The sequence below is a fragment of the Mobula birostris genome, chromosome 8, assembly GCF_030028105.1.
Source record: "Mobula birostris isolate sMobBir1 chromosome 8, sMobBir1.hap1, whole genome shotgun sequence".
Classification (NCBI taxonomy): domain Eukaryota; kingdom Metazoa; phylum Chordata; class Chondrichthyes; order Myliobatiformes; family Myliobatidae; genus Mobula; species Mobula birostris.
The window spans coordinates 56654636-56679550 of NC_092377.1; the positions used below are offsets into that span (position 1 = coordinate 56654636).

The 24915-nt window shown below is 42.2% G+C and overlaps 1 pseudogene; it reads left to right on the forward strand.

The window, feature by feature from the left end:
- Positions 1-24915, forward strand: part of LOC140201997 (uncharacterized) — a 38842-nt pseudogene that overhangs the window by 7626 nt on the left and 6301 nt on the right.

A 24915-nucleotide genomic window follows, 5' to 3' on the forward strand; every position in this document is an offset into this window, starting at 1 on the left:
CCAATCTTCATATCATCTGCAAGCTTGGCAACAAAGCCATCTATTCCATCATCTAAATCATTGATATACAGCATAAAAAGAAGTGGTTCCAACACCGACCCCTGTGAAACATTGCTAGTCACTGGCAGCCGACCAGAAGAGGATCCTTTTATTCCCATTCGCTGCCTCCTACCAATCAGACAATGCTCTAACTATGCCAGTAACTTTCCTGTAATACCATGGATATATAACTGCCATCAGGGTTATTTTCCCCTTGCAGTTTCTTAAATCAACTCACAATGGTTTAACATCTTCCGATCCTATGTTACATCTTTGTAATGATTTGATGCCATTCTTTACCAGCAGAGCCATGCCACCCCCTCTGCCCACCTTCCTATCCCTCTGATACAATGTATAAGCTTGGACATTCAACTCCTAATTACAGCCATTCTTCAGCCACGATTCAGTGATGACCCCAATATCATACCTGACAATCTGTAAAAGTGCAACAAGATCATCCACCTTATTTCTTATACTGTATGCATTGAGATATAACACTCTGAGTACTGTATTTGCTGCCCTTTTTTGATGCTGCTTCCTTAATTTGCTGATATTCACCCTGCTGACTGCAATTTTGTCCTATCATCTGCCTGCCTTTCCTGACAGTCTGACTGCCTGCTGTCTTCGTTTTTTACCATCCATCCTATCCTGAGTCACTTCACTCCCCCCTGCCAAATTAGTTTAAACCCTCCCCAAAAGCTCTAACAAATCTGCCCATGAGAATATTGGTCCCCCTCAGGTTCAGGTGCAACTTTTTTACAGGTCGTATCTCCCCCAGAAGAGATCCCAATGTTCCAAGATCCTGAAGCTGCCCCCTGCACCAGCTTCTCAGCCACACATTTATCTGCCAAATCATCCTGTTTCTACCCTCACTGGCGTGTGGCACAGGTAGCAATCCAGAAATTACTACCACGGAGGTCCTGTTTCTCAGCTTTCTACCTAGCTCTCTAAATTCTCTCTTCAGGACCTCATTGCTTTTCCTTTCTATGTCATTGGTACCAATGTGTACCAAGACATCTGGCTGCTCCCCCTCCCTCTCCAAAATGCTATAGACGCGATCTGAGTCGTCACTGACCCTGGCACCTGGGAGGCAACATACCATCCGTGCAACTCATGTTGAGGACTGCCACTGTAAGAGCTTGGATGGAGATTGTATTTGTTAGTTTGCACTTTGGAAGTAATGCAGAATACTAGCCATGTGGCCCATTGTTGTCATATACACAGAGAAATTGCTCTGCTGTGGCCTTGCATAAATTGGAAACTTCCCATTTAGGATGCTTAGCTAGTTATATTCTCAACTCTTTCCAGATCTCATGAAAAATCTGTTTCTTCACGTATCTCCAGCAAATACTATCCTTTTCAACCCATATCACTATCCTTAAGGCAAGGTTGGTTTTTAGTTTACCACTAATCATTTCCTTTTTTATGATTTCCATTAATTTTTCAAGAGTATTATTTCCTTTGTCACAGCATTAGAAGTTTTTCATGATGCAAATAAGCATTATTATTTATGTTTATGAAATTTCCTCTGTGTTGGAAATAATTTGTGATTTCATATATTATGTGAAGTCTCTGATGAAGGAGGTGGGCAGATAACTTGTTGCTAGGTACTTTGGAAATGTGTTAGTATGTTAATTCTGAAAACAGTTCATTCAGTTGCCTCCCTGCTCTATCATTTGCCCAGCAAACTAAACATAGCCTGAGCCCATCTCTGTCCTAGCCATTGTCTTTCTCTCATTTTTCTGCTTTCCTCTTCAAGCTGTTCTCATTCATGCTACTTGCATCCTATTCCTCATCTCCATCATTCCTTTCATTGGCATATTTGAGGTAAAAGTTTTCTTACCCTCAAGCACTCACTCCTGCTTTCAGAATTGGCATATTTGAGACATCGCAGAAATGCTTAGCAACAAGCTAATTGCCAACCTCCTCTGTTGGAGACTGTATATTATACTTGGGATGAGATAAATTAGTTGTAAAATGCATTGGCCTTAAAATGGGCATAAATTATTCTGTTTATTTGTTTATTTTTGCTGTTCAACTTGTCTAAGCAAACAATTAATTAACAGTTTTGTTGGTATGGTTTCAGCCCTGACCCTTCAGGAATATTTAGCAGAATCCAGGACAGCACAAAGCGTCTCTCTCAACGTCCAAGGTCACCAAATCGTCATAAACCTCAGCCACATTATGCAAGATGTATCAGAACAAATTCAAGATTTATAAATGAGCCTTTTGCATATATGGAAACTAAAGCTACAATGTCAGATCAGGTAAGCAATGTGTATACAAAGGCAAACACGAGGAAATCAGCAGATGCTGGAAATTCAAGCAACACACACAAAATGCTGGTGGAACGCAGCAGGCCAGGCAGCATCTATAGGGAGAAGTACAGTCGATGTTTTGGGCCAAGACCCTTCGTCAGGACTAACTGAAAGAAGAGACAGTAAGAGATTGAAAGTGGGGGGGAGATCCAAAATGATAGGAGAAGACAGGAGGGGGAGGGATGGAGCTAAGAGCTGGACAGGTGATAGGCAAAAGGGATACAAGGCTGGAGAAGGGAAAGGATCATGGGATGGGAGGCCTGGGGAGAAAGAAAGGGGGAGGGGAGCACCAGGGGAAGATGGAGAGCAGGCAAGGAGTTATTGTGAGAGGGACAGAGAGAGAAAAAAGAGAGAGAGAAGGTAATAAAGGGGAAAATAAATAATAAATAAATAAATAAATAAATAAGGGATGAGGTAAGAAGGGGAGGAGGGGCATTAGCAGAATTTAGAGAAGTCAATGTTCATGCCATCAGGTTGGAGGCTACCGAGATGGAATATAAGGTGTTGTTCCTCCAACTTGAGCGTGGCTTCATCTTGACAGTAGAGGAGGCCATGGATTGACATATCAGAATGGGAATGGGATGTGGAATTAAAATGTGTGGCCACTGGGAGATCCTGCTTTCTCTGGCGGACAGAGCGTAGGTGTTCAGCGAAACGATCTCCCGGTCTGCGTCGGGTCTTTCCATCCCCCCCCGCCCCCCACCGTTTTCTGCAGGGATCGCTCCCTACGCAACTGCCTTGTCCATTCGTCCCCCCATCCCTTCCCACCGATCTCCCTCCCGGCACTTATCCTTGTAAGCGGAACAAGTACTACACCTGCCCTTACACCTCCTCCCTCACCACTATTCAGGGCCCCAGACAGTCATTCCAGGTGAGGTGACACTTCACCTGTGAGTTGGCGGGGGTGATATACTGCGTTCGGTGCTCCCATTGCGGCCTTCTTTGTATTGGTGAGACCCGACACAGACTGGGAGACCGTTTCGCTGAACACCTACGCTCTGTCTGCCAGAGAAAGCAGGATCTCCCAGTGGCCACACATTTTAATTCCACGTCCCATTCCCATTCTGATATGTCTATCCACGGCCTCCTCTACTGTCAAGATGAAGCCACACTCAGGTTGGAGGAACAACACCATATATTCTGTCTGGGTAGCCTCCAACCTGATGGCATGAATATCGATTTCTCTAACTTCTATTAATGCCCCTCCTCCCCTTCTTACCCCATCCCTTATTTATTTATTTATTATTTTCCCCCTTTCTTCCTTCTCTCGCTTTTTTCTCTCTCTGTCCCTCTCACAATAACTTCTTGCCCGCTCTCCATCTTCCTCTGATGCTCCCCTCCCCCTTTTCTTTCTCCCTAGTCCTCCCGTCCCATGATCCTCTCCCTTCTCCAGCCTCCTATCCCTTTTGCCAATCAACTTTCCAGCTCTTAGCTCCATCCCTCCCCCTCCTGTCTTCTCCTATCATTTCGGATCTCCCCCTCCCCCTCCCATTTTCAATCTCTTACTATCTCTTCTTTCAGTTAGTTAGTCATGACGAAGGTTCTCAGCCCAAAACGTCGACTGTACTTCTTCCTATAGATGCTGCCTGGACTGCTGCGTTCCACCAGCATTTTGTGTGTATTGCTTGTGTACACAAAGGAATATTTTAATTATTCTGCCTTATATAAACAGTGTACTCTTCCTTTAATGTTATACCCATATAACTATTCTTCACTTGTTTCATATGGTCTGAAAATCTATTTCTCATCTGAACAATTTTTGTTTCTATTCCACAGTGTATTGCAGCAGTTTAATTACATAAACAAATGCTAAGCCAAACAAAGAGACATTAAATGAGGTTTATCTAAAACTGGGTTGTAAAAGCAACATGAACCTCACCTTGATGAGAATCAGTTTTGAGTAAAGGAAAAACAACTTGAGTTTATGACTATAAACTGAAATTGTTTAAGGAGTTTTCTCATAAAATTATCTAAAACACTGTCCAGATAATATAAATCCAAATTATAAACAGAAAGATAACATCAAAGATATGATAGAAATAAATCATATACATTTTATTTTTCAAAGGGTAGGTAAATATTCAAGTATTTCATCAAGCAAGGCTAGTAAATTATACTGGTATCAGTTATATTTTACAGTCAATTCAAATCCAATTGCCTTGTCCTTAATTTTAAAGTTAAGTGAAAACAGACAGGAAGAAATTGAAGAGAAACAGTGATATAGAGACAACATCAATAAAGTGTATGTTATGATAGGTCATGGATCAAAATTGCACCATTTATACATCAGAGGAAGATACAAGGATTAACATAATTCTTCATTTCCTATTTCCAGTCATTCGAGCATTTGCATGTTAGCAGGTCTGTAGGCAGAGTGCAGGAACATTGCATGGTGTAAATAGGAGTGGCCTTAGCACATCTGTAAGGAAGAATAATAAACATTACTTTGCAGTAACCTCATTTTGTTCAAGTTTCAGTGGATGGTGCATGAAACACCCAGTCTGATGCAGCATATCCCAAGTTACAGCTTGGAAAGCACCCAGAGACATGATTTCCAGAACTTTGTCTCCAAACCAAATCCACAAACAAGACATGGATGTAATCCAAACAAATATCCTTGTTCAGGCATAGGTAAGCTGGTGTCTTAAGGGTGACTTACCTATTCAATGTAATTATTTTCCCTGTAAACTATAGTAATTGTACGTAACACACACAAAAGTTGCTGGTGAATGCAGCAGGCCAGGCAGCATCTCTAGGAAGAGGTGCAGTCGACGTTTCAGGCTGAGACCCTTCGTCAGGACTAACTTCCTGACAAAGGGTCTCGGCCTGAAACGTTACTCTTCCTTCAGTTAGTCCTGACGAAGGGTCTCGGCCTGAAACGTCACTCTTCCTTCAGTTAGTCCTGACGAAGGGTCTCGGCCTGAAACGTCACTCTTCCTTCAGTTAGTCCTGATGAAGGGTCTCGGCCTGAAACGTCGACTGCACCTCTTCCTAGAGATGCTGCCTGGCCTGCTGCGTTCACCAGCAACTTTTGTGTGTGTTGCTTGAATTTCCAGCATCTGCAGAATTCCTGTTGTAATTGTACGTAACTAGTTGCACGGATAATAATGAAAGAAGTGCAATATCACTTCAAAACTGACAAAGACGATAGCAACTTGCAATATGTTCAGAACAGTGAGATCTGAAGCGGTATTAGAAATGGGAGCGGGTGAAATCAATTAGCACAATTCCCTTTCATCTCCCATGTCTGAATTTGAATCCAGTCATGCTGATGGGGTGTTTCATCTGTCTACTCATGCAGCAATTCTAAATGTGGTGAAGTTCGGCAGTCTGAACAAAAATTCTACTGGGTATACGGTTACACCAAAAAGCTAAGATGAAATTCATGTAAGATAATTATTATTTAATTGCCAATCATTTTGAAAAGCTACCTGCTGACTAATACTGGAAACAGAAATGCTAACTGAAGCTCGGGAGCATTGGATATGAAGAGCATCTTTGCCTGTGCTAATGGCTGTTGTCCTGAATTGTGTGGTTCAGAGAACAATGTACCATTGTTTTCTGAATAAAGTTCAAGCATAGATTATTTCATCACCTGCTAAGGTTGTGCTGGATGAAGACAGACTGTTTAATAAATTACATCATTTGGGTGATTGGAACAGGACTCACATAAAACTGGAAAAGCAGTTACAAATGACTAAGCTAACCTCCAAGTTAGACAGCAGACAAAGCTGTCAAAACACTGGGACTGTTTCAGACATTCTAAAACATCCAGAAATATTCCAAACTATTATCAATTCATCAAACCAGTCAGATATTTTTTAAATATTGCCTTATGCAAAGAAACTAAAATGTTTAAAGTATTTAAAACATTTGAATGAACTTATTAAAAATAATCTAAACATGCCTCATATATTAATCCTTTATATTATTCTTCTTAACTGAAATGAGAAAACAACTCTAGGCTGGATTCAAGTAAGTATAACAGTGAACATGTTATTCAAGTGGAATAGTCACAAATGCATGCACAGAAATCCCAGTCTGGCACCAATGTAGGGAAATTCTGATGTCCGGTCTCTGAACTACTGGCATTTCCCTTCAATTCAGATCCATTGTTCCTATACATAAGAAACCTTATCCCAAACCTTTGGACACAGAAAATAAAGGTTTACTCACAGCTGAAATGGGAATGGCTGATTCAGTCATTGTCCAGAAATGTGTTCACAGCTGTGAGATCCTCCCCTATGAAGCACATTTTTTTAAATGTAGAGGTGCGGCTCTCTTGTATAAAGTTTTACTTATCTGAACATAGCTTAAATATCTGTAATATTGTGTCATGACCTTGGGAATTAGCCATATTCAGTCCTTGTTCTGCTTCTCTTCCTCATTTGTCTGCTGTTCTTTGTAACATATGTGGCTTATGGGCGTGTATTGGGTGTGTGCTCCTTTAAGAAATGCAGAATGTGTACAATAGGTCTTTATGTGATGATGTGAATGTTTTACTGTAGAACTAAGCAGAAACTGTGTGGGAGTCAACACACAACGGAAATTCTACTTGTCGCTAAATTATTTTTTTGATAAAACTTACTGAAGGATCAAATAACCAGTTGGCTTCCAATCCGTTAATAAATGAATGAGAGAAGACATGAGGAAAGATCTTCAGGCTTGTTTGCTTACATTGTGTAATGATAACATCAAACATTTTTCCATCACCTTTCTCAATCCTTCCATGCCACAAGTTGGCACAGCTACCTGTATATCATCCAAACTTGGAGGACCTGTGGTTCTCACTGGTCAGATTACTGGGAAAGTTGTTATCTCAGGCTCCAAGGTTATGGTCTCAAATACTAATTGTCTGTCTTCCAATCCATGGCCACAGACTGATCACAATTTCTGCATCAACAATTTACTGGAAGAACTCTATGGGTCGAGCTTCATCTGTGGAAAGGAATTATCGAATTTTCACCTAGAGCCCTGCACTAGGAAGACTGCATCCTACCACAGGTGCTGCTCAACACACTGAGTTCTTGCAGAGCTCAGATTACAGCATCTGCAATCTCTTGTGTCCCCATTGATCACAACTTCAGCAAGGTATTTGACGTCAATCGTCCTCTTCTGTCAGAAGATTTTCTACTCCATTCATAATCATGCCTCTACTGCCTCCATTAACCCATTTACGACTAAAAGATATATATAGTCTCTCTCTACTTTATAGTTAGCTTTGGGCATTTCCTTTATTTTTATGAGCTCTCTTCTGATTTGAACCTCCAGATATTTTTTCCCTTTTCATCTTCCAATCTGCAATACTGCTTCTCAGTGCTAATTTCTCCCAAAGGCCTTCCACTCATTTCTCCTCTCCTGAACCTCACCTATAACCAACCTCAGCCGATCCTGCTCAAATTTCAATGAGGCACTTGGTAATGCTTTATAATAGTGAAAGTAGCTTGTGCTTTCTGTCTGATTTACACATCCCCTGTTCAATATTGGCAAAAACATGGAAAAGCTTTTACCCAATACTTTATTTTTAATGTGTATAGATTCTAAAGGTCTTCTACAGAATACTGTACTGCAGTGATACTGTTCCATCAAATTGCTGCCTTCTGTTATATTTTTTATCTGTCAGATTAAATCTAGGAATGTTGATAACTGTTCTATAGTTGATCTTTCCATTGTTGTTCACGGAACTACAGTGAGCCAAAGCCTTCTCGTATTAATACCATGACTGAAATTGTGACCACACACATGAAAATTTTATGCACACAAACATTTCTGTTTCCAAACTATATAACATGCGATCTCTTATTTCAGAAAAATCCTTTCAGGTCTTAAAATTGTTTATGCAGAATTGTTTCCTGACAAAGCTGTGCAATATTTTGTGCTGGGAACAATATAAGCCACACCATAATGTGGTATCTCCCCTGCACTTTCTCTCTCTCTGGCACACACTAGCCTCCTAACCTATCAACAGGTTTACCCTACAGCAGCCCTGATCAGGAACATGAGATGTGGGAAGTCAGGGAACCCCAATGACTACATCTGCAGCTCCTGACAGACCAGATCAGGGAACAGGAGATGCAGGTATATGTACTCAGGGTTATCTCAGAGGCTGAGGAGATCATAGATTAGAAGTTCAGTGAAGTGGTCAACGATAACGTTCTCACTGTGCCTCTGGACCTGTGGAGTGGCATCAGGTTTGTTGAGTGTCTTGTCTAAGACAACGTTCTCAGTTTTCGATGTCATGTTGCTGTCAGTGACATCATCACTGAGAGGCAAGTCTGGTGACTGAAATGTGTCCATCTTGTTGGATGCAGTCAGCTCAAGTGCATTCTTCAGTTGAACATGTAATATCTGGTCCACACGATGTCTCCTTGTCTGATCTCCAACATCCACTGTGTACATCAGTGGTCCATTTCTTGTAGCTACCCTACCAGGTATCCACTCATCTTCTCAGTAATCACATGCTCAGACCTCCTGTCCATCTTGAAGCTCCTTTGCTTCTCTTGGCAATTAGCTGAAATGTTTATTTTGTACTTACCTCCGTAGGTCTGGTTTCAGGAGGTCTATGCAAGATCTCATATTCCTGCTCATGAACAGTACTGCAGGTGTTTGATTTGTTGTCACGTGAACAGAAGTCTGATACACAAAAAGGAAATTGTCCACCTTGTGCTGTAGAGAAATGTCCTTCTTGTCCATCGCTTTAATGGACTTGTTGAAGGTTTGGCTAAACCTTTCGGCTAACCCATTTGTTGTTGGGTGGTGAGGAGCTGATTTGAAATGTCTGATGCCATTTTTCTTCATGATCAGTAGGAATCCTTCTGACATGTACAATGGTGCTAGAAAGTTCGTGAACCCTGTGGAATTTTCTCTAGTTCTGCATTAATGTGATCAGATCTTCATGCAAGTCCTAAAACTAGATGAAGAGAACCCAATTAATAAATAAATAATTGAAATTAAGCATTAAGAAGCTTAATACATCTTTACCACTGAAATTTTGACAGGTAGATTATGCGTAAACCTGATTTAGATTCCTGTGAGCAGGAGTGGAGAGTACGGGAGTCATGATGCAACACTTTTATACCATTTCAAGTTTTGCCTAATGTTTTAATTCCTGTGAAGCTGATAAAAGGTAACATGGCTCTAGTTAATTGAAGCCATGCCGATAATGGGTTTAGACTGGGATATTATGGGGTGGGAATTTACCTTTGGTAGGTAATGATTAACGTGGTCCAGAAAGTTGGCTGCTCTCCCGGGATATTTTTAGCTTTCATGTTATAACTCTTCTTGTTATTGGCTTTCCACATCCTAAGGGTAATTACCTTTGCGACACACACAAAATGCTGGAGGAACTCAGCAGGCCAAGCAACATCTATGGAAAAGAGTACAGTTGAGGTTTCAGGCCGAGTCCCTTCATTAGGACTGGAAAAAAAGATGAGGAGTCATAATAAGAAAGTGGGGAGAGGAGGAAGAATCATAAGGTGAAGTAAACAGCAACACACATAAAAGTTGCTGGTGAACGCAGCAGGCCAGGCAGCATCTCTAGGAAGAGGTACAGTTGACGTTTCGGGCCGAGACCCTTTCTCAGGACTAACTGAAGGAAGAGCTAGTAAGGATTTGAAAGTGGGAGGGGGAGGGGGAGATCCGAAATGATAGGAGAAGACAGGAGGAGGAGGGATGGAGCCAAGAGCTGGACAGGTGATTGGCAAAAGGGATATGAGAGGATCATGGGACAGGAGGCCTAGGGAGAAAGAAAAGAGGGAGGGGGGGAAAAACCCAGAGGATGGACAAGGGGTATAGTGAGAGGGACAGAGGGAGAAAAAGGACAGAGAGAGAAAGAATGTGTGTATATAAATAAATAACGGATGGGGTATGAGGGGGAGGTGGGGCATTAGCGGAAGTTAGAGAAGTCAATGTTCATGCCATCAGGTTGGAGGCTACCGAGACGGAATATAAGGTGTTGTTCCTCCAACCTGAGTGTGGCTTTATCTTTACAGTAGAGGAGGCCGTGGATAGACATTTCAGAATGGGAATGGGATGTGGAATTAAAATGTGTGGCCACTGGGAGATCCTGCTTTCTCTGGCGGACAGAGCATAGGTGTTCAACAAAACGATCTCCCAGTCTGCGTCGGGTCTTGCCAATATATAGAAGGCCACATCGGGAGCACTGGACGCAGTATATCACTCCAGCCGACTCACAGGTGAAGTGTCGCCTCACCTTGAAGGACTGTCTGGGGCCCTGAATGGTGGTAAGGGAGGAAATGTAAGGGCATGTGACGCACTTGTTCTGCTTACAAGGATAAGTGCCAGGAGGGAGATTTTAGGAGGACATCTCCCTCATCCTGGAATGAAAAGCCTCATCCTGAGAGCAGATGCGGTGGAGACGGAGGAATTGTGAGAAGGGGATGGCATTTTTGCAAGAGACAGGGTGAGAAGAGGAATAGTCCAGATAGCTGTAAGAGTCAGTAGGCTTATAGTAGACATCAGTAGATAAGCTGTCTCCAGAGGTAGAGACAGAAAGATCTAGAAAGGGGAAATGGACCAGGTAAACTTGAGGGCAGGGTGAAAGTTGGAGGCAAAGTTAATAAAGTCAACAAGCTCAGCTGCGTGCAGGAAGCAGCACCAATGCAGTGTTTGATATAGCGAAGGAAAAGTAGGGGACAGATACCAGAATAGGTTTGGAACATAGATTGTTCCACAAAGCCAACAATAAGGCAGGCATAGCTAGGGCCCATACGGGTGCCCATAGCTACACTTTTAGTTTGGAGGAAGTGGGAGGAGCCAAAGGAGAAATTATTAAGAGTAAGGACTAATTCCGCTAGACAGAGCAGAGACGGTGAAGTAAAGAGCTGGGAAGTTGAATGGTGAAAGAGACAGAGGGCTAGGGAAGGGAGAATCTGATAGGAGAGGACAGAAGGCCATGGAAGAAAGAAAAGGGGGAGAAGCACCAGAGAGAAGTGATAAAGTGAGAGCAGGAAATAGGAAAGGGAATGGAGGGGGTGTGGGCATTACTGGAAGTTTGAGAAATCGATGTTCATCCATCAGGCTGGAAGCTACCCAGATGGAATATAAGGTGTTGCTCCTCCAACTTGAGTGTGGCCTCATGGCGACAGTAGAGGAGGCCAGAGACTGACATGTTGGAATGGGAATGGGAAGTGTATTAGAATGGGTGGCCACTGGGAGTTCCTGCTTTTTTTGGTGGACGGAGCGTAGGTGCTCAGTGAAGCGGTCTCCCAACCTGCATTGGGTCTCATCGATGTACAGGAGGCCACACTGGGAGCACCAAGCACAGTACATGACCCCAACACACTCACAGGTGAAGTGTCGCTTCACCTGGAAGGACTGTTTGGGGCCCTCAATGTTGGTGAGGGAGGAGGTGTAGGGGCAGGTGAAGCACTTGTTCTGCTTGCAAGGTTCAGTGCCAGGAGGGAGATCAGTGGGGAGGGTCGAACCGTCAAGGGAGTCACGTAGGCAGCAATCACTGGGGAAAGCAGAAAGTGGGGAGAGGGAAAGATGTGCTTGGTGGTGGGATCCCGCCAGTGATGGCAGAACTTACAGAGAATTATGTGTGGGATGTGGAGGCTGGTGGGGTGGTTGGCGGGGAGAAGAGGAACCCTATCCCTGGTGGAGTGGTAGGAGGATGAGGTGAGGGCAAACATGCAGAGAATGGGAGAGATGCGGGTGAGGGCAGCATTGATGGTGAAGGAAATTACTTTGTCTATCAATGGTCATTGAGGCAAGATACAATGATTTGAAAATTACTTCAGTTATTAATTTTATTTGTCATTTCAAAATAATGTTCTAGCATCATAAGGCATCTGAATAACTGTCTGAACTTTAGATTAGGCCTTAAACGCCAAACAAAATGTGTTCATTTGTAATTAAATAAGCGGATACTAGCAATGTATTTTCAAAGGAAGCCATTATTCTGTTAAGATAGAGAATGTTCTGCAAATTTGGAAAGGATTATAAATTTAAACAGATGAGCTGAAAAGCAAAGTAGTTATTTGACAGACAAAGGGCAATTAGAAGCGTTTAGCAGTGAGTGTATCAGTGAATAAAGCAATATAAAGAGGAAAACAGCAAAAGGTTAAAAATTAAAGGCAGTTTATCTGACTGAAATAAGATGATTGGCTCAAATAATAGGAAGCTAATTTGATCTAATTACATTTATACATTTGGAGAAGGAATATTGAGAGAGGGAGAGATGCTGATAAATCCCTTGGATTTGAAAGTTTACATTTTAAAGTGAGAAAAGAGGAAAACCTATTGTCAATGACATAGTATCAGAGGCTCATGAGGCTGAACAGAGGTGCAAGAAGGTTTATAATTTTCCCTTTTAGTCTCAGATCAGTCAGGATGTCAGTTATGCTTCTCCTGCAAGATGTGAGAGATCAGGAAGGCTTCCATTATCCCTGGGGAGTACACCTGTGGGTGGGCTGTCCAACTACGGCTCCTGTCTGACTGCACGAAGCGGGCTAAAGTTGCAACTAGGCACACACAGAATTACCTGAGAGCATTATGGAAGAGGAGTTTTAGCAAAATGGCCATACCAAAGGTACAGGTATAAGATAATTGAGTCACCAGCAATGAAGACAAAGGGAGTGCAGGAATCCCCTGTGTCCATTCCCCTTGAAGACAAGGATACCATTTTGGATACTGTTGAGGGGGGTGATAGATCAGGAGATACCAAGATTAGCTGGGTCTGTGGCACTGTGATTGGCTGTGGGGTACAACAGGGATGATTGAAAATAGATAGGAGTTTAGTGATAATAAGCAACTCACACAAAATGCTGGAGGAACACAGCAGATCAGGCAGTATCTATGGAAATGAATAAGCTGTCGACATTTTGGGCCAAGACCCTTCACAACTGAGAAGGAAGAAGGAAGGTGCCAGAAGAAACCACCTGGGTGTGAAAGGTCAAGGGCTGGAGAAGAGGGACTCTGATGGGAGAGGAGAGTGAACCAAAGGAGAGTGAGATAGGTCGGGAAGTGATAGATGTGAAAGGTCAGAGTGGGAATAGAGGAAGCAAGGAGTGGGGAGGGGGGGAAGAATTTTTTTTAACCAGAAAGAGAAATTGATGTTCATGCCATCAGGTTGGAGGCTACCCAGGTGTTGCTCCTCCACCCTGAGGGTGGCCTCATCTTGGCACAAGACCGACATGTCAGAATGGAAATGAGAATCAGAATTAAAATGTCTGGCCACTGGGAAGTTCTACTTTTGGCTGATGGAGCAGAGGTGCTCGACAAAGCAATCTCTCAATTTACAACGGGTCTGACCAAGGTAGAGGAAGCTGCATCGGGCACACTAGAAGACCCCAGTAGGTTCACAGGTGAAGGAAGGGCTGTTTCAGGCCCTGGATAGAGATGAGGGAGGAGGTGTATGATCACTTGCAGCGATAAGTGGCGGGAGGGAGATTAGTGAGGAGGGTCAAATAGATAAGGGAATTGTGGAGGGAATGATCCCTGTGGAAAGTTGGGGGGGGGGGTGGGAGGAGGTAAAGATATGTTTAATGATAGGATCCCCTTGGAGATAGCGGAAGTTGTGGAGGATGATGTGTGAGATGTGGAGGCTGATCGGATGGTAGGAAAGTACTAAAGGAACTCTTATCACTGTAATGGCGGTGGGAAGATGCAGCGAACGCAGATGTTCAGGAAAAGAAGGAGCTGTGATTGAGAGCAGCATCAACAGTGATAGGAGTCTTGATAGTTAGGAGACAGGAGATTCTGTGGCTGAAAAAAGGAATCCATCATCTAGTGTTGCCTCCCTGGTGCTGGGGTCTCTGAAGAGCTGCAGAACTTTCTCAAGGGGCAGGGTGAGTATACAAAGTCATTGTGCATGTCAGCACAAATGACAGGTAGAAAAAGAGATGAGGCATTACAGGGTGAATATAGGATACAAGATAGAAGTTAAAAAGCAAGACCTCAAGGGTAGTGTTATCTCTGGATTACTTCCATTGTCATGATAGGGTAAGAATGGAATAATGTGGCGAATAAACGTGCTGGGAGCAGGGATTCAGATTTTTAGACCACTGGGATCTCTCTGGAGCAGAAGTGTCCTGTACAAGAGGGATGCACCTGAACTGGAACAGGACCAGTACCCTGGTGGGCAGATTTTCTAGTGCTGCTTGGGAGGGTTTAAACTAGATTGGCGTGGGGGTGGGAGCCTAAACTGCAGGGAGATAAATGCGAGACTGGAAAGTGATTCTGAATTCAGCGACAGCAAGTTGAATGATAGAAAGGCAGGAGCACAGCAAGGAGTGTGAAAAGTCTTCAGGATTAAATCTTGTTGATTTCAGTGCCGGGGCCTGACATGTAAATTGGATGAATTTAAATTGTGAATAGCCACATGAGACTGGGATATCAGAGCCATTATGGAAGCACAGCTAAAGAAGGGACAGGACTGGCAGCTTAATGCTCTGGGATGCATGTACTTTAGGCAGGATAGTGGTGGAGGAAAGAGAGGAGAGGGATTGAGGGGAGCATCACAATAGTACTCTGAAATTACTTAAGGATCATTCAGTGAGGCTTTATAGGTGAGTGCAAAATAAGGGGATAATCACTGTGTTGGGGATCTATCAGGCTGAAAAACTGCTTCCATCCCACTGTTATTAGACTATTAAACAGTCCACTAGTGCACAGATTCCCATCCTGGCGCCCATGGACCCCTTCGTTAATGGTAGGGGCCCATGGCATAGAAAAGGTTCTGCACTAGTATGATAAAATTGACTCTTGACCTCAGAATCTATCTAATTTTGGCCTTACACTTTGTTGTCTCCCTGCACTGCATTTTCTTTGGAAATATTACACTTTATTTTACATTCTGTTATTGTTTTCCCTTCACAACCTCACTGCACTGTTGTAATGAAATGATCTCCATTGATGGTATGCAAGATAAGTTTTTCCACTGTGTCTTGATACATTTGACAATGGTTCACCAATTTATCAATTTACTAAGGGCCTAAAAGAGTCAACATGAATTTGAGGAACAAATATGCAGAGATATTGCAGGAAATTACAACAATAATAAGTTGTTCTAATTTTAACTGGGTATTTTAACTTTCCTAACATAGGCTAGGACAACCATAATGTTAAGTGAATGTTCTGCCTTTGTTTAAAAAGTGTTGCAAAGAACTATATACCAGTACTCAGAGGATTCTAGGGATAAGATGCATCTGGAAAGACAGAGTTTGATTAGGAGTAGTCAGTATGGCTTTGTGCTTGGGAGATCATATATTATGAACTTGCTTGTTTTTCTTTATGAAGTGACCAAGAAGGTCAATGAGGACAGGTCAGTAAGTGTGGTCTCTATGGATTTCAGTAAGGTCTTTGAAAAGACTCCACATGGTAGACTTCCCTGAAAGGTTAGATTACATGGTAGAAGGTTGTTTTGCAGGACTGGAGGCCCATGACTTGTTGAGTGCCTTGGGGGTTGATGATGGGCCCATTTTTAGTTGTTGTCCATATCTACAATTTGGATGAGAATGTACAAGGCGTGGTCAGTTTGTCTGCAGATGATGTTAAATGAGGTGAGATCATTGACAGTGAAGGTTATCAAAACCTACAGGGGGATCTTGATCAGCTGGGCAGGAGAGCGAAGAATGGCAAATGGAGTTTAATTAAGGTAAGTGTGAGGTTTTGCATTTTGGAAAGTCAAATCAAGGTAGGACTTTCAAGTAGGACCCTGGGACGTGCTGTAGGACAATCAGAATCAAAATTAGAATCCGAAGAGAAGGGCATGGGGCTTAGGTACATCATTCCATGTAAGTATGTAAACAGGGTAATAAAGAAGGCATTTGGAACGCTGGCCTTCATCAGTCATGACAAGAAGTATAAAAGTTGAGAGATTTTGTTGCAGTTCTACAAAATGCTGGCGAGGCCACAGTTGGAGTATTGTTTTTTTATTATTTAGAGACATGGCACGGTAACAAGCCCTTCTGGGCTAATGAACTTGTGTCACCCAATTACACCCTTGTGACCAATTGACCTACTGACACGTACATCTTTGAATTGTGGGAGGGGACCGGAGACCTGGAGGCAGAATTGAACACAGATCACTAGTGCTGTAGTACTGTTGCTACACACTGTGCTGCACACAACTGTGTTTCGTTTTGGTCATTTATAGGAAAGATGTGATTGAACTGGAAAGAGTGCAGAAACAATTTATAAGCATGTTGCCAGGATTTGAGGGACTGAATTATAGGTGGAGGTTGGAAAGGCTCTGACTCTTGGAGTGTACTGTAGATTACTGAGTGGCGATGTATAAAATTGTGAGAAGCATCGAAAGGATAAATCCAATCAATCTTTTTCCCATGATAAAGGAATCAAGAACTAGAGGGCATGGGTTTAGTGTGAGGGGGGAAGACCTAATAGGGGTTTGAGAGACAATGTTTTTTTCCCACAGAGGACGGTACATATATAGAACAAGCTGCCAGAGGAAGTAGTTGAGGCAGGTACATTAATTTTTAAAAGACATTTGAGCAAGTATATGGATGGGAATGGCTTAGAAGCATTTGATCCAAATAGGGGCAAATAGGACTAGCTTGGAGGAGCATCTTGGTTGATGCTTTATGACTCTATGACAATGAAAACAAAGCATTTAGAAAGTCAAATGATGGGGAGAGTGAACATTGTTTACTGAAGCAGTATTTATGATTGGTAAGTGTCCGTTTTCTTTTTGAAGATGTAACCAATGTGGTAACTAAAAGAAGACAAATAAATATGGTATATGCAGCATTTGATATGGTTATCACAGGAAGTAAAATTAGTGTTGAAAGGTTGTGGGAAGAGTGGAATGTTAGCAACACCACCTGCCTGTGCTGGTGATCCTTCCTAACAAATGCGTTGAACAACTTCTACGCTCGTTTTGAGGTGGAAAATGACGTGGCGGCGAGGAAGACCACCCCTCCTCCAAATCACCAGGTGCTGTGTCTTACCGTGGCCGATGTGAGGACAACCCTGTGCAGGGTCAACCCACGGAAGGCTGCTGGATCAGACAATATTCCTGGCAGAGTGCTTACAGGATGTGCAGACCAGCTGGCAGAGATTCTCACTGACATTTTCAACATCTTCCTGAGCAGCAGTGTCATTCCTACATGTTTCAAGGCCGCCACCATCGTCCCCGTGCCAAAGAAGTCTTCAATGTCCTGCCTCAACGACTACTACCCTGTTGCACTCACATCCATCATCATGCAGTGTTTCGAGAGGCTCGTCATGAGGCACATCAAGTCCCTGCTGCCCCCTCTCACTGGACTCCCTGCAGTTCGCGTACCGTCCCAACCGTTCAACAGACGATGCCATTGCCATCACCCTCCACCTGGCCCTAACCCACCTAGACAAAAAAGACACATACAATCGAATGCTGCTCACAGACTTCAGTTCAGCATTCAACACAATCATCCCTCAGAAACTGATTGGAAAGCTGAGCCTACTGGGCCTGAACACCTCCGTCTGCAAGTGGTTCGTAGACTTCCTGACTGGGAGACCTCAGTCAGTCTGGATTGGAAGCAGCATCTCTAACACCATCACACTGAGCACGGGGGCCCCCCCAGGGCTGTGTGCTCAGTCCACTGCTGTTCACTCTGCTGACTCACAACTGTGCTGCAATACACAGCTCGAACCACATCATCAAGTTCGCCGATGACATGACCATGGTGGGTCTCATCAGCAAGAACGATGAGTCAGCATACAGAGAAGAGGTGCAGTGGCTAACCGACTGGTGCAGAACCAACAACCTGTCTCTGAATGTGAACAAAACAAAAGAGATGGTTGTTGACTTCAGGAGGACACAGAGTGACCACTCTCTGCTGAACATCAATGGCTCCTCCATAGAGATCGTTAAGAGCACCAAATTTCTTGATGTTCACCTGGCAGAGAATCTCACCTGGTCCCTCAACATCAGCTCCATAGCAAAGAAAGCCCAGCAGCGTCTCTACTTTCTGCGAAGGCTGAGAAAAGTCCATCTCCCACCCCCCATCCTCACCACATTCTACAGAGGTTGTATTGAGAGCATCCTCAGCAGCTGCATCACTGCCTGGTTCGGAAATTGCACCATCTCGGATCGCAAGATCCTGCAGTGGATAGTGAGGACAGCTAAGAAGATCATTGGGGTCTCTCCTCCTGCCATTACAGACATTTACACCACACGCTGCATCTGTAAAGCAAACAGCATTATGAAGGACCCCACACACCCCTCATACAGACTCTTCTTCCTCCTGCCATCTGGCAAAAGGCACCGAAGCATTTGCGCTCTCACAACCAGACTATGTAACAGTTTCTTCTCCCAAGCCATCAGACTCCTCAATACCCAGAGCCTGGACTGACACCAACCTACTGCCCTCTACTGTGCATATTGTTTTGTTTATTATTTATTGTAATGCCTGCACTGTTTTGTGCACTTTATGCAGTCCTGGGTAGGTCTGTAGTCTAGTGTAGTTTTTGTGTTGTTTTTATGTAGTTCAGTGTAGTTTTTGTATTGTTTCATGTAGCACCATGGTCCTGAAAAATGTTGTCTTGTTTTTACTGTGTACTGTACCAGCAGTTATGGTCGAAATGACAATAAAAAGTGGCTTGACTTGACTTACTAATTGAAAGGGTAAAACAGAACAAATGGGACATTTTCAAAGGTTCATTTAATTATCAAAGTATGTATGCAGAATACAACTCTGAAACTTGTCTTCTCCAAATCGCCATAGAATACAGAAAACCATATACTGTAAGTAATTGAAAGGAAGACATCAATTCCACCGCACAAAAAGAAAATGAAACAAAAACCCACAAACCCCAAACACACCAACTCCTCTCTCGCACAAAAACTAACGGATCTCCCCAAACCCAGCCCACCAATTGGCAACAAGAAGGAATGGGTGAAAGCACGGAAAAAAACATAGAACTGAAAGAGACCAAAATGTACTACAGTGGGTGTGAACAACAGTCCAATCCATAAACCTCAGAATTTTGATAACATCTCAGAGAGCATTGGGACCCAGCAGCCATTTTGATAGCAGTGACTCGAACCAGCAGCCCCTCCAAGGGCAGCGACTCGAACCAGCGGCCCCTCCGAGGGCAGCGACTCGAACCAGCAGCCCCTCCAAGGGCAGCGACTCGAACCAGCGGCCCCTCCGAGGATAGCGACTCGAACCAGTGGCCTCTCCGAGAACCGCTGGCTCTCCTCTACATTTGCCTCGATGTTTCCATCTACCTCAATGCTTTAATAGGGGAGAAATGTAGTTGATCATGGCCCCTCATCTCGTCTCTGAGCTTCTCGTCATGGTAGTTTGAGCTCGCATTTCTCTCCTGGAGATTTCTCAGGGACAGCAGAGTGCTAACTATCTCAACCTAACGACAAACTGTAAGTCATGGGCCCCAACAGTTTCAAAAATAAAATTGAGATAAAAAGAATAAGTAGAAGATGTAGAGAAACTGAAATAATTGACTATCTGGAAGATGTTGCCTGAGGAATCATTGTTCACTGGTGCCATCTAAAAGTTAGCATAAGAACTTTAACTATCAATAATGTACATAAGTAGACAAAGGAAGGTTAAAGAGTGAAACTTAATGACAATTGAAAGTTAGATGGAAAAATGGACAATGAAGAGCATGTATAATATCTGCAAGTGGATACTGAGACTGGGCAACAATTTGGCGGATGCATATATATGACATGGGGAAGTGAGGATTTAATTTTACGAGCAAGAACAGAAAAATGGAATTCTTTGAAAGTTATGACAAATTGAAAATGTCAATGCTCAGAGGGATCTGGGTTAGCTGCTATGAGATATGAGAAGGAAGATGGTTTGCTGAACGTTTTGCAAGGGGCATGGAATGAAAGAGTAAGCTATTCTTGCTACAATTGTACAAGATGTTCTTAAGACTTGAAAGACATTAGGAATTTTCAGTTTCCATCATTAATTGAGGGGTAATAAAACCATGTTTTACTAGAGTGATTTTGGAATTGACTTTGGATGGCCCTATACTTGCAGAGAGATTGACAAATTAGATGTTAAGATACCATTTCCTCTGCTTGGAATGTCCGAAACCAAAGGCCCTTATCTCAGGTAAAAAGTTGCTATTTTCAAATGAAGGAAGGAGAGATTTCTTCAGGCAGTTGTTAAGGTCTTAAGAAAACCCAGTAAAATGCTGTAAGTCAAATGTTACTCTCACCTGCCACCTCTTTGCCCACTATCCAAATCCACTTGACCAATAAGCCCAACGTCTATGGTAGGTACTGTATATACTATAGGTGATTCTGAGAGATGAGATGTACACGCTTTTGGAAAGACAAGTCAGGTCGACTTTGTACATAGGAGATCATGTCTCATGAGTTTTATTGAGGTTTTTGAAGAAGAAACCAAGAATAGTGATGAGAGTATTTGAGGGTGAGGACAAAATGACTAAAGGTGGCCAAGTTTGGGTTGAGTAGAATTCTACCTGCTCCAAGGAGTGTGCCTCAAATTGAGGTTACTTTCCAGACAAGGCTGTAGACCATCTATATGGACTTGAGCAATAAGTTCCATATAGTAGGTTGCCATGGAAATTTAGACTGCATGAGTTCCAAGAAGAGCTAGCTAGTTGGATATGCAGTTGGCTTGATGGTGGGAAGCAGAGGATGATGATGAAATGTTGCTTATTGGACTGAAGTCCGATATTTAGTGGTATTTCCCTACGGTTGGGGCTAGGTCCTTTGCCATTTGTCATCCATACCAATGAATTGGACAATTTGCACTACAGTATATGGTGTTGCTGATGGTAAAAGTAATCAAGATTTACAGAGGGATTGTGATCAGCTGAGTAGGTGTCATAAACACAAGAAGGTCTGTAGATGTTGGAAAATCCAAAGTAACATGCACAAATTGCTGGAGGACCTCAGCAAGTCAAACTATGGAATTGAACAAACAGTTGACGTATCGGGCTGAGTCCCTTTTTCAGGACACCATGAAATCATGAGGGGCATAGAGTGAATGTGCATAGCTTTCTTTCCCCCAAGGTTAGGGAATCAAGAACTAGAGGGCATATTTTTAAAATGAGACAGGAAAGATTTAATAGAAACTTGAGGGGCAACTTTTTTACTCAAAGGGTAGTATCTCTGTGGAAATAGCTTTTTGTCTTACCTGCTTTTCAGAGTTCTTGATTCCAATCAGCATATGTGTGAAAATACTAAATTTAATTTCCTCCTAATCTACCAATTGCACAGCTCTGTGGGCCCGCCTATTAGTCTTCATTACTCACTTTTATTTTGAGCCCTTCATAACTTTATATTTCTGTCAAATGTCTGCTCAGCCTTCTCTGCTGCAAAGCAAACAATTCCAACACGACTAATCTAATCAATGCCAGACAGTCATGCAAAACTAATCAAACATAAGTCTTGTTTACCATTCAGTCATGCTATTTTAATGTTACACTGCTTTCAATATGCAAACGGAGGCATTATGTAGTAAAATGAAATTCCTGAATGAATAAGTTAAAAAGATTTTTTTAAAGTCAATGATCATTTAATTGAGCTGAAAACATTCTCTTCTGATGATTGAAACCAGAAGGCAGACTGTAAAACTAAACTGATGGTGAAATATCCCAAGTGCATTTCCAGTTATTTTGCATCTTAATCCTTTCTTCACAGATCCACAGGAAATAACTTAACTGTTAAATTCTGGCATGTATTCAGAAAATCATGTTTTGTGTATTCATTGGGACAAACCACTTTTATGTTCTCTGCACCTAACAGAACTATTCAATTTATTTATTTGCAGTGTGGTAAGGACGTTGTGAACAAGGCAGACTTGATTTTGTTGACAATAATGTGGTAATGCGGCACACAAAATGCTGGAGGAACTCAACAAGTCAAGCAGCATCTTTGGAGGGATATAATAGTCGACGTTTTGGGCTGAGACCTTTCATCAGCCAAAACGTTAACTGTTTATTCCCATCAATAGATGCTACCTGATTCCCTGAGTCCCAGCAGTATTTTGTGTATGTTATTCAAGATTATCAGCATCTGCAGAAACTCTTGCAGTTCTAATGTGGTATTGCAATTTCATGCTGGCAGCCTTGAATCTGATATGAATATTGTGTTATTATAATTGTGTTGGCGTGTGGCCAAGTGGTTAAGACGTTCGTCTAGTGATTTGAAGGTCGCTAGTTCGAGCCTTGGTTGAGGCAGCGTGTGTGTCCTTGAGCAAGGCACTTAACCACACGTTGCTCTGCGACAACACCAGTGCCAAGCTGTATGGGTCCTAATGCCCTTCCCTTGGACAATATTGGTGGCGTGGAGAGGGGGGACTTGCAGCATGGGCAACTGCTGGTCTTCCATACAACTTTGTCCAGGCCTGCGCCCTGGAAACCTTCCAAGGTGCAAATCCATGGTCTCATAAGACTAACGGATGCCTATATATAAATATATATAATTAATAAATGTTTGGTAAAGATTTAAAAATCAATTTGAAAGATGTGAAATCAGCATCATCGAAAACAATGTTTATTCTGTAAATAACTTGTAATACGAATGTGTTAGTTTTGCATTTACCACAAATAATTAACTAAACTTGTTTTACATGCTACATTAAATAATAATGAATCAATGCTTAATATACCCATTTTATCTCACAAGCAGTAGCTATTATGTTGCATCCTCAGGACATCCAAAGGCTTCCTTATTTAATAAATTACTGCTTATCAGGCAAACATGACATCTACTTTGCTGGTGTTCACATATGGTGCTGCCCAAATATGATGAATTTTTTCAAATTATAATGGTTGGAGTGAGGAATAATTGGAAAGAGAGAGTGGTAATCTATTGATGAGAGAGTGGTAATCTATTGATGAGGATGAGGTAAATCAGAAGGAAAGATTAAGCCCTTCAGGAAGAGACGTGCAAGATGCAAATAGAGGTGGTCAGCAGTTTATCATGACAGTATTTAAGGCTGAGTTGTTAGAGAAGATTTGGAGGGCCTGGGGCAAGGCTTAGAACTATCTGAGAGGGAAAAGAAAACCAGAATATACATTCAGTCTTAGAAAGAAGGAAGGCGGTGAAAAGAAAAAAATGGACAACAGTTGAAGATTGGTGGAAAGAAAAAAATTCCTTCAAGAACATCAAGAGCGGTATGAGATCAGTATGAGAAATTCTAAAGGCATGAGCCTATCTTTCTGACTAACACTATTTTTAGAACATTCTAAGAGTTTCACAATGGTAGCAGATGACAGCATATGCTTGCAGGCTGCAGATGTTGATTTGTAGGGCAGTAAAGGCAGGGAATAGGGAAGAGGAGTATGGAAAACTCAGACCATGAATGTATAGTACCCTTATGTTCATGAAGGTATATTTGATTAGAGCTGAAAATGGGAGATATTATGTTGAAGTTGTATAAGATGTCGGTGAGGCCTAATTCGGTGTATTGTGTGCAGTTTTGATCACCTACCTACAGGAAAGATGTAAATAAGATTGAAAGAGTTTCAAGAAAATTTACAAGAATGTTGCCGGTTCTGGAGAACCTGAGTTATAAGGAAAGATTGTATAGCTTTGGACTTTAGCCCTTGGAACGTAGAAGAGTGAGGGAAGAGTTGATAGAAGTATACAAAATTATGAGGGGTAAATGCAAGCAGGCTTTTTCTACTGAGGTTGTGTGGGACTACAACTAGAGATCATGGGTTAAGGGTGAAAGGTGAAAAGTTTAAGGAAAACATGAGGGGAAACTTCTTCATTCAGTGGGTCGTGAGAATGTGGAACTTAGTGCATGTTAGCTCGATTTCAATGTTTAAGAGAAATTTTGATAGGTACATAGATGGTAGCGGTATGGAGGGCTATGGTCCCAGTGCAGGTCGATGGCAGTAGGCAGTTCAAATATTTTGGCATAGATTAAGTAGGCCAAAAGGCATGATTCTGTGTTGTACTTTGACTCTATGACTCTATAATAATCTTGAAGTAAATTTCTCATCAGAATCATATTTATTAGTATTGACATATGATGCAAAGATTTGTTGTTTTAAGGCAGTTTTGCTTACAAAGACATAAAAATCTATAAATGACAAAATAACTAAATAGTGCAAAAAATAGGGATAATGAGCTAATGACCATGAGCCATTCAGAAATCTTATGGTGGAGAGGAAGAAGCTGTTCTCAAATCATTAAGTTTGGGTCTTCAGGCTCCTGTACCTCTTGATTGCTTATCTGACTATGTTGTATCTGACTGTACATACATGTATACAAAACAATCATGTACACAGTCTTAGTGCTTGGGTAATATCCTCCCACATTTCCCCTCTTTATTGCTTGTGCAATGTGATGGAGATTCAACATAAAGATTTTCATTCCCTTGGCTGCAAGAAATCAAATAAATAAATAAATAAATTGATTAATTAATTAATAGATGAAGCTGGCTGAGTATATAACTTTTTGCAGTCTCTTGTCATCTTTAGGAGGCCCCATACCAGTTGTGATGCAATCAGTTAGAATGCTCCCCAATGTACATCGATAGAAATTCACAGGAGATTTTGGTGACATAGTGAATCTCCTCAAATTAACGAGATAGTACAACTCCAGTTGAACTAACATTCAGATTTTGTCATGAAATAG